The following is a 7,775-nucleotide window of genomic DNA, read 5'->3' as shown; positions in this document are numbered from 1 at the left end:
TCGTAGTTGAAAACAGTAGCAGACGACACGCCTGGAAGCCTTTACCCTTGATAGCTGATTACTACTATTTAATGCGGTATCACGCAGACAGGAGGAAAAAATGAAAAAGAAGCCTGCTTCAATGTCCAATACGGACACTTGTGCTGCCCGAGCAACAATCGAAACATGTGTGGTACGGAAAGTTATAATTTCTTTATCGCAGGAGTAAAACAACCTTTAACGCTATCTAAATCTGCAGGAGTAGAATGTTCACTTTACTCATTTTTTCTTGGAAGATTGAAAGGCCATTTCACTCTTCCTCGCATATGGCAGGAGTAAAGTGAGATCTGCAGGAGTAATTAGGCTGTTTGACTCTTGAAATAAGAGTTCCAGTTCTTAGAGTGTAGAATAGTTAGCGAGGATACCGGTAAGTTGTCTAAGGAGACGAAAGATTCGATTAAGAAACGCCAGATTATGAAAGCTTCCAATCTAATAGACTAGATAAAATTTTCCGAGATATCAAAGCTAATCAATAAGCCCAACGTAGCCGATATAAGGAAGTATAACATGGAGAAAATTGAGCATGCTGCAAAGAACGGAGGAAGCCTTAAAGCGGTAAAGAAGAAATTGGACATAGGAAAAACTAGATTTGTGCGATAAGGGACAAGGCGGGCAACGTCATCACGAATATGGACAAGATAGTCAAAGTAGCCGAGGAGTTCTTTAAAGATCTCTACCGTAGCAAAAGTAGTCGATTGGCGGTAGGAAGAAACAGTCAGACGTTCTACCAGTGACGAAATACGAGGTCAAGAAAGCATTAGAAACTATAAAAAGAGGGAAATCAGCTGGAGAGGATCAGATAACTACAGATTTGTTGAAGGACGGGGGGGGGGGATATGTTGATAGATAAATTAGCCGCCCTGTATACGCAGTGCCTGGTGTCATCGGCGGTACCGGAACCATGGAAGATTGCAAACATTATCCTCATTCATAAAAAAGGGGACTCAAAGGACGTTAAAAATTACAGACCAATCAGCTTACACTGTAAAAACGAAAACACCTTTTTGGGCATTTGTCTGATTCAAAACACCCTTACACCCCGAGTATAGGGCGTTCGTGCCATTGGAAATCACCTCTTGCATGCCAAAGGGGTGCTTTGGTTGGAGAATATGCCTTAGGGTGTTACGGGCAAGCAATATCACCTAACATGCTGGGGGTATGGCTGCGTAACTTCGTAGCCTTTTATACACAAGCGGCGCTGCTAATATAACCCAACACCTAAATAAAGCACCAAAAGTAACGCTAAAATTAAAATTACACACGAGTGCTTTCTAAAAATGAAACAGAAAGTGAAACAAAATTTCACCGCCAGGAGGCCGCCGGTAGCTACGAACGCTCTTTTCAAATTTCACAATATGGCCGTTAGCATTGTGGGGTGCGTTTCGACCACGTTTCGGCGAATGCTGAATGTGCTTCTTCGATTGTGTACCCTCGTGAAATGTGTTGCATTTCCCATGCATATGTGTTACAGAAGTGTGTACGCTTGTGAAGTGCCTTCTACATGTGGTGTTTAACGCAAACGGGCATTTATCGTGTCGGCAAGTGTCCGGGCTTCGTTTTTGCTTTGCTCAGGCCGAAGGACTGCTGCACCGCTTTGTGTTTGAAATGTTCGAAAGAAGAAGGCATGGGCGATTTTTTTTTCTGCGTGACTAAGAGGTATATGCGCCGACTACATTGCACTCGCGCTGAAATCGCACTGGTTGGTTCGGTGCCGGTGATACGAAGGCGGACAGCGTACTTTGCGGCTGACGCAATCGTCTGTAAAGGTAAGCCTATTCTCACGCATATTGCGCTTTGTGGGAACAGTGTCCTACCGGATTGCTGCATTCTGTGTCTTTTTGTGCCGGAACGCTCCAGAATGTGCTGAAATGAAAACGTGAAACACGCGCTTGTTTTCACCTGGCTGCCAAAATGACATCGCACATGTGGTAGATGTCGCGGCGAGTTACGCAGATTTCGCGCAGGAACATCAGACTCAACTTTCTTGAACAGAAATAATGTATGTGCCACGCTTCCTTGCATTTTGTACGCGCAGAAGGTTCACGAAACGATTTTCGTTTCTTGACAGTTTGATACTTGCGCTCAGTTCGCAACGACTCAGTTTTGTTCTACCGTTTCCGTTCGTGCGGCGTACTACCTTAATTCTCCTAGCACTCTCGACTCCCCCCTCCTCCTTTATCGCTTACACTTCGCGCTCGCTCTTCGTCATCTTCTTTCACTCGGAGCGCCGCGACCCCCCCCCCCCCCCCCCCCTTTTTTTTTTATTTACTCTGAGCATAGGCGCGCACCGTCCTGCTGCTCGGGGAGCGTCCTCCCGCAGCCCTTCTGTTTACACTTTTTGTTCGAGGAGGCTATGTTCGTTCTCGGCGGCCGTTCAGCGCGGCACGCCTCTGCGCTCGTGCTCTCGGCATCGAAGTGCGCTGGTCGGCCGGCCTGGCTGCATAACAGTTTATTCCAAACTGCGTAAAATATATGCCGTTATCATCAGCCTATGTTAACTTCTCCGCGTCTGGATTTGCCTTTTTTAATCACAATGGGAGCATTTTTCATTTTACGGGGACCATATTTTGCGGTTGCATGGAGTGTGAATTTGCATTTTTATTATGCTGCTTTTGTTATGGCGTTTACTTTCGCTCTTGAAGAATCATTTAGGCACGTATTTTATTTTCAGCAAGACTTCAATTAAGGCACTTGTACACGTGCTAAGTCAGCTGATGTGGTTCAAACCATCCAGTTTTCATTATTTTTGTGGTCACATTTCAACATAACTGTTTGACCGCATTACTTGATTTTTGTAGTGTCTTTAGACTAGAATAAATGGATATTCGATACTGATGCCTCAGCATTCAAGTAGAGGTCGACAGCTTGAATTCTGTGGCCAAATATTGTACCAGATGTTGCTATTAGAGTTTGATTCTGACCAGATGTTTACTTTTTTTTTTGTCTTTTGCTTAAATGTACATATGAAGCGGTTATCATAGCCTTAGTCGAATATGTTTACCTTCTTTGCTCATCACAGTGCGCATATTGCAGGCAAATTTGTGACTTACTGTTATTAAAAAATTTGTAATGTATGTGTTGAAAGCAGTTTACTGATTTATAGGGCCCAGAAAACAATTTGACTTTCATATGCTAACGATGCATGTCTGTAGATTGTCTCTAAGAATTGAAGCCTACTTTTCAAAGCTTAGCGGGGACCCTTAGTTTAGAGATATATTACATATTTTATTGCCATTCAGCCGTGTGCCAAGTTGAGGGAAGGAGGATCATAATGTTTGCTTTGTTATTTTTTATATTAGACTTTCCTTAATATTGCTTGCAGTTTGGCGATGAGTGGCAAAAAACTGATGGTTTTTGCAGTTTTCTAACCTTAGTAAATATTTGTATTTGCTGTTTGCTAATGCCAGTTTTTTTTTTTTTTTCAGATACGTACAAAGGCATCAGTTGCCTTAGCTTTTGTACAATGATTTTTAATATTCAGTTACTTGAAACATTGAGTAAAATGAATTCTTTATGGCTACCATTCACACAAACTTGCAGTTCTTACATGACGTCAACATGCTGATCAAGAAGGACGGCAAAGAGGCAGTTGAAATTGGTCTGAACAAGACACTTGTCTTGGTTTTGAAGGACACCATTCGTGCAAGAAAAAAGGACATTGCCCGGGTGCTCGAAGTATGTTCTGAGGGAATGCGTGAAAGGAGAAAGAAGCGTAAGTATTAAGCTGTTTCCTTCTGTTTGCTGCATGTGCTATCTAATTGGCAGTTTTTCGCTAAATGCCTACATTTTTGCCATTTTGCATTGCCTTATAGATATACTAAAAACATGGCTGAGCATCAGAAAGAATAATAAAACCATAACTAGCCTGTGCATTTCTTCATATGTAACAATTTTCGCATTACCTAAATTTAAATTACCTATTGTTCTTCTCCATTGTAATGGTGCAGCCTTTTCGAATCTGTTCAACTAGTAGCAGAGAATTAGGTGATACCTGATTGAAATCTTCAGAAGCTTTGCTAATTTTTGCTGTCAGATGTTTGGCTTTCAGTTTGTGTGCCTCTACATGTTTTCAATTTTGTTTATTTGCCTTCCTAAATTAGACAATAAATTATCGCCTCAAAACTCGGCTGTCTCTTTTTACCTGCAAGGAGGTACACCATTGTTGTGTTGCTTATTTCTATTGTAGATGTACATACAGTATGCATTCTGCAACTCTTGGCAAACATTGGGAACCAGCCGGGAGCTCTGGATGTTATTTGTATCATTTGTAAGTTTTCTCTTTGTCATTTGAATATTCAGGAAGCCTACTTGAAACCGACATTATTAGCGAATTTTCTTTGTTTCTAAAATGGTTTACAGTCTAACTTGTAATATGTATTAGTGATTCATAATTCAAATAGAAATACTACACAAGTTTTCATCACAACTGTGAATTCTTTGCTGTGAAGGATTATTTGCACTGTAAGTACAATCAAAAGCACTTTTAAGAGACTCCTGCCATCACATGCTTACCACGTCGTATTGCATACAAGAGTCACCTGATGAAGCACTGGTAATGTCAAGATTGGTGCAGTGTGCCATTTGACTAAGCACTCTGCTGCAGTGGACCAGCAGTGCTTTATCAGATGGCTCTTGCAGGCAGCTTGGTGGGGTTTAGCATTTGCTGGATGGAAAGGGGTCTCTCAACCTGCTCATGCATGCTAGTACCTAACATGTTCCTAATGTCTGGAATATATAATCTGAGACTGCTTCAAAAGAAATATTTGCCACATTGTCTTATCCTACAGGCTTCTGAAGGTGGGTAATGCAGTTTAATAGTTGTTTTTAAAAAATGCTGTAATTTGCTAGCCAAGTTTGAATTGATGTAATAATTTTAATTCTTCTGAGATTAGGTTTACCACATTGGTTCGGAGAAAATACTGCTGTGTTTCAAGGTTCATGCTGCATAAATATAATGCCTTCAACTACAGATGCTAACATTTTATGCATTAACCATGTGGCACTGTCATAGACATTCTCATTTATAGTAAACATTCTCAATAAATCCAAATTGTTATTTTTGCATTTCAAGTTAGTCAACATATTTTTAGTATTCGAACCTTTAGTATTTCAAAGTGCTCAGACTGCCTGCCGCTATAACAATTACAACTTCTTGAACACTTGAGCTTCCTGCTGTCTCTTGAGGCTCACCACTGATGTTCTGGATGTCTATGCATACAATGTGCTATGCATGGAAAATGTTTTAACATGCCATGCTTCAGTGTTGACATTTTTTAGAGTTTCTGCCAATTGGTTGTTTGGTAATGCTCTGCTGTTGCACATGTAATTGTCGCTTAACTCAAAGCTCCAGTGTACACTTTCAATGAATAATGTGTGATGAAGTTTCAGAACTGCCACATAGAGCAGCGAGAACACTTTTTGCTTGTTACTAAACCTTAAATGTGAACACTTCAGGAAGCATTGCGATGACCTAGGGCTTGGCTGGTTCATACTTAGCACAAGAAGACGTGCAAAAGTTCAGAAATGCATTATGTGTTATGTATTACATGCACTTTTTTTTTTTTGTAGTGCCCCAACACTAAGTATGCTCTTTCCACGTTTTTTTGTTTGGTTCTGCAGTATCTACTTGGCCAGTGCAGGGTATGCTATAGGCCTTGTGTGAACCCTTCAATTGAGCCAGCTGTTAATATTTTAGTAGTAAACACCGTGCTCCAGTGCTGTTTATTGTTTATTTACATTTTTAACTATCATAATAAGCATTCCAGTTCATGTGAAATGAAAAGTTCGTGGGGCAGCATAGAAGTTCTCTAACCCAGGTGCTTTTGATGAGTGTAGATATTTTTGTTTGATAAAATAGCTTGCATAATCTAAAGTTACCATTCAACAGCATGCTGCATGAATAAAAATGGGTTGACCTTATGTGCTCTCATTTATGACTTGATCAGACTGCTGGCTTTGTGCCTCCTGAACCAACCATAACAGTATACTCTGCATTGTTAATTGTGAGATAACCACCAGTGGTTTCCGATAGGGCTCTTTTCCAGCACACTGCTGTACACTAAAGGGGCATTGGCGTATTCTAAATATAGAGTAGAAAATATGTTGAATTTGCTTTTTGCCAGGTGCAGTGCATATTTATACAGCTGCTCTGTTATGCACTTCTTTCGCAATTTTATCAAGGAACAGGAAGAAAAGACTGCCACGCCGTGCGTCGGATATACTGGGAGCGGCATCAAAGAAGCTGAAGAGCATTTCCCCTTCATTCAGCAGCGGAAGCTTCTTCGAGTCATCGACTCTACTTAGGGTATTGTTCCAATAATGGGTCGATTTGGGCTGTTCAATCTGACATATGACAAGGGGTCCGACAATTTGTGCTGCTTTATAGAGCACCTCTTTTTGGGCGTCTACGTGTCGAAGCCAAGATGCGCTGCACGACGCTTTATTTCATCGCTTAAGGCCGAATTTTATGCAAGCGCACGCGTTGACACTGACAAAGCATAGGATTAATATTGTGTACTGCGATTATTGTTGCATACGACTAAATGTTTTGTTGTTGTTTTTTAAGAAATGTCACCATGTTGTTGTGTTCATTGTTCGGTTCTGTTTTTCAAAAAAATTGTATACTTTGGTGTTTGCATTTGTTGGAACTGTTTTGCTTCTTTCATTTTTTTAGGTATTTACGTACATACCATGTATGTTTTTGCCCGTCTGCTCGGCTCTCGGTGGAGAGTGGCAGTATTAAATAAATGAGTTTCCATAGCGCGCATCAATAAAGAAACAGAACACAAGTGCCCCCTGCCCCCCCCCCCCTCCACAAGCACCCGAGCACCCACTAGCCCAAACCCTGACCCTTCTATGCCGAATAAAAGACTTCCAGTTTCCTTCTGTGTGACATTTTTTTGTAACATGCTCTGTGAATTTGAAAAAACAATCATACTGGCATGGGCCATTCGAGATGTCAAAATAATGGCATGCAGCATCTCTTTACATGCTCATTTGGCATTACAGGTGCTTAAAAGGAATACCATTAAGCTTGATTGCAAGTGTGCACATAGGAAAATCATTAAGGAACGTGTAGTGGCAAAAGTAATTCCTAATTAGGGAATGCAATATATGGACGTTATCCGCACTGATTTTTATCAAGGGGTGTAAGGGTGCAATGCCACTGCTTCCACCCTGCAATAGGGTGTAAAGGTGATGAAAACACCCCAGTGCATTGGCCCTATAGAAGGGTGTTATGACCAACCGAAGCACCATCTTTGAGGGTGTACTGGCACTCTGAAGCCACTTTTTTTCAAGGCTGCATGGGTGTTAGTTATAGACATGCGAAAACACCTAATAAGGTGTTTTTGTTTTTACAGTGTACTGTCTGTTACGTATAAGGTATTGCCGCGAAACCTTCAAAAGTGCATTTGTTGTTTTTTTAGCAGTCGCCGGCATGCGATCTTATCACTGTGATTCTGGCACGCGTATCAATTCTGTATCCCTTGTTTGTTCATACTCATAGTCGCGATACGACGCGTTATCATTTTCCTTTTCGCGATCGACGCGCCGAGATCTGTCTCAAAGATACCGATCACTTGCTCATGTTTCTTCAATGTTCCAGGTTATACTAGTAGCAGTTTGCGACGTTATCTAGATTGTTCTGAGTAGCCTTTAAATTCAGCGTTGACGAGTGTGACGGACATTTTTTGTTCGACGATCGACGAGCACATTTGTTGCTATCTCCGCCGCCG

At 41.3% G+C, this 7,775-nt stretch overlaps 1 long non-coding RNA gene across 1 annotated transcript; it reads left to right on the top strand.

The window, feature by feature from the left end:
- Window positions 1-1,368: 1,368 nt before the first annotated feature.
- On the top strand, window positions 1,369-6,817 carry LOC146210063 (uncharacterized). Its single transcript, XR_014703505.1, has 4 exons — window positions 1,369-1,805; window positions 3,580-3,751; window positions 4,226-4,306; window positions 6,220-6,817. It is a non-coding gene; the product is annotated as an uncharacterized LOC146210063 (long non-coding RNA).
- The last annotated feature ends 958 nt before the right edge of the window (window positions 6,818-7,775 follow it).

This window comes from Amblyomma maculatum, chromosome 1 (genome assembly GCF_055883805.1).
Source record: "Amblyomma maculatum isolate TAMU_Amacu chromosome 1, ASM5588380v1, whole genome shotgun sequence".
Taxonomy (NCBI): domain Eukaryota; kingdom Metazoa; phylum Arthropoda; class Arachnida; order Ixodida; family Ixodidae; genus Amblyomma; species Amblyomma maculatum.
Note: the sequence above shows the minus strand (reverse complement) of the source record. Positions and strands in the feature narration are given on the sequence as shown.